Source organism: Camelina sativa, chromosome 18 (assembly GCF_000633955.1).
Source record: "Camelina sativa cultivar DH55 chromosome 18, Cs, whole genome shotgun sequence".
Taxonomy (NCBI): domain Eukaryota; kingdom Viridiplantae; phylum Streptophyta; class Magnoliopsida; order Brassicales; family Brassicaceae; genus Camelina; species Camelina sativa.
The window spans coordinates 5,826,964-5,830,400 of NC_025702.1; positions in this window are offsets into that span (position 1 = coordinate 5,826,964).

Genomic DNA, 3,437 nt, shown 5'->3' on the forward strand with positions numbered 1-3,437 from the left:
CTAAGTGTATATCAATGTGTGTTGTGTGTCTCTATACGTTTACATTCGGCTGTTGTTAGTTGTATAGTTTCAAATTAACTTATGTTTCCCTACTTTCATAATTAAGTAAATAGGAGATGTAAAATGTAGGAGTGCCTTTCGTATAAAAGTATTAGGTAGAGGTAGGTAAAGGATCAATGAAGAGTAAGTGTTGCGATAACACAATATTTTTAGACTTAAACCCGACCTATAAAACAAAGTCGGAGATGAAGAGTTTACCAAACCAAAATACATGTTTTAATTTTGATATTTTTTACACTAAAAAAACAAAAAATAAAACATCTCCAGAGGTGATAAACTCGTCAACGCCCGTAATTAGAAAATGCAGGTTTGTTCCAAAAAAAAATTAGAAAATGAAGGCCAGTCACAAAGTTCTTGAATCGTGGAGATTAAAGATTAAACATATTTGTTTGAAACTCTTCACAACCAATTTTTTTTTTTTTTTGGTTCAAAAATCTTCACATCCAATCTAGTGAGATAGAAGGTTAGACAAACCACTCTAGCAATTTTAACTCCGAATGAAGAGGGATAGAGTACACTGCTGACTTGGGTACACATCATATCATTTAGGTACTATATATACTTGGTTATGATATGGCATTTGTAAGGCATCCAATTCAATTCGTTGGCCATCGACCAACATGAGATTAATTTAGGAGAACGACATTTACATACTTCAAATAAGGGTCGTGGCTACAATACATGCATTGTGTACGTAACGTTGTTGATCCATATATTTACTAAGTTACCCATAACCCATTTCATACAAAATAATGCTTTTTGCCATATAAAAGATCTCTCCATATAGGAGAGTGACATTGCTTTTTCGCTCCTAACCAAGGGATGAAGCAAGATGGAGGAAGATGGAGGAAGCTTTTGTGTATTGTGTCTTGTTAAATGTCGAAATTGAAAAAAAAAATCATTAATAAAGGTCAAATCCCAGATAATTTTAGATTAAATCTGATGGATTTTGAAACCAAGGAAATAAATGAGCCAGTACCCATAAGCATTTTTGTTGAGCAAAGACCTAGTTTCTCGGAGAGGTTGGTCTGAAGGAAGTGGCGGACAGATGAAGACACTTCAGGTTTGGTTTGAGTAATTGAGTATCAAATCTTAAATACCATTCGAGTTATAAAAAAAATGGTTCAAAATTGAAATTTGAATTAATGAATTTTCGTTTGGTTTGTGCCCACACCTATTCTCTTTTAAATACTGTAAACAACATGACACATGCGTTAAACATCTTATGGCGTATCTTTATAATTTACATTTATAATCGCTTTTGCATTTAAATTAATCCCTTTAGAGATCTCGTTTTGGATTCCATATCATAGATAGATCATAGATGTTAAGGTGTATATATAAGCACTATATATATGGCACCTTGAAAACAACTCGTTGCACATGGTTTGTGATCTATGACACGGCAACTCTGTTGATGGGCATACATGGATCATTTGATCCCAATAAATAATAAGATGGGATTCAACGTCATCCAACAATTTCAACACACAAGAAATAGATGAATCATGTTACAACTTGTCCGATCCCAATTATATATATATCCCTTTGGATCTAGCATTTTTTTATATATGTGGAATATACTAAAAATTTGGAGGTGTCTGAGGATTGAAGCATTATCATTATCAAACAAATAATTTAGCTAGGATTACTATTATGCATAAGTATTATTTTAAGTATATATTGCAAGTAGACTTTATGATAAAATATAATAATACTCCTACAACATAACCACACAATCCCTCTGACGTTTTCCTTGTTTATTTTGTTAATTAAATAATTGATCTTGAGATGTTGTTCAGAAAAAAAAAAGAAAAAAAAAATGATCTTGAGGTGGGAAAAAAGATTAACATGTTTTTCTTTATTCCCTTTTTGTCTCTCTGGTGATCTATCCTCTTGCAACTTTGGTTAATTAGTTTTTTTGGATGATGTACAGTACACTTATTGGATGAATTGCGTAATTTGCTTCTACAAGTTGGAACTAATCAATTACGTAACCACGTTAATATTGGGTATGGACGTCATAAAAACGTGCTATACTCTATTTTCTATCGTCGTAATACAAACTTCTCAAATCTTTTCCCGCGAATAAATCTACGTTACCTCAAATTATAATCAAGTGCTTAAAAAGAACGATTTGATGCATCTAAAAAAATGATTTGATATTATGAAATGGTTTTCAATATATCTTTAAACTTATAAACATGTAAATTTAACTAAATGGAAAGTCTTATAGAATTGAAGATAGCTTCAAAAGACAATAGGACAGGTTTTGTCAACGAGTCCACCAAAAATTTTGGCTAAATGATAAAAATTGTATGTCGTGGAGCAAACCAGTAGATCAATGTGTTTGTCGCCAGAGTTGAGAAGTGAAACGAGAACCTAAGCATCCGAAAACACATGGAGGTTCGAGTTCTAGCTACATATTAGAATAGATATTTAGCTTTGTTTATAAAAAGAAGAACTCTCTTTATTGAATGTTTAGAAAATCTATCTCTCAAAACTTTCTAAGATTTTTTGTATGATTGTCAGAACTCAACAACCATATTTATAGGACTAGCTAGAATTCCCTTTACTAATCCTAACATGAAAACTTTTTTTTTTCTATTACTAATGTAACGAGAACTTTTCTTTTTATCTTACTTTGTCATTAACGGACTTGTTAATGATATCTTGGGCTTTAAGCTTCAAAGCTTATCCAACATTAGATGTCATTGCCACTTTAAACTCTTATATTACGTCAAGATTGTTGCACAAATTACTTTCAAGATCTGGTCCATCTTTGTATTCTTTATATGAGATATGATACACAAATTACATGTCATGTTTTGTTATATTTTGGACCATTGGTTTTAAGTTTTTAGATGGATTATTTTTTCAAGAATTTTTTTCCATAGTTGTCCCAAAAAAAAGTGTGACCCTTCTTCATTTTTGATCTAAAACGTTTAAGTTGAGTTGAGTAATTAATCTTTTATTTCTCTTTAAGTGAAATTTAATAATAAATCTTTGTAGTATATGTTTCTTAGAAACTAATGTTTCACTTCAATATTATTTTTTATGTTTAGAATTTTATAAAGACAATTACATAAATTGTTTTTTAAATCCACCATGCATTAAAATCTTACTTCCATTCTAAAAATCACTAACCCATTCTAAATTTTGGAATATGATACTTTTTTGTTAAAATTTGAATACTAACATTATTACTAAAACAAATTCATAGTATTTTTTAAATATTTTAACTTTTTCATTTCTGTTGCTTAATTCATTTTTAGATGGTTATCATTTTATTATTTACTAACAAAATTATATTATTGTCTTTACTATTTTAAAATTTACTTAATCTTATTTAATTCGTTTTTTTTTTTTTTTTTTTT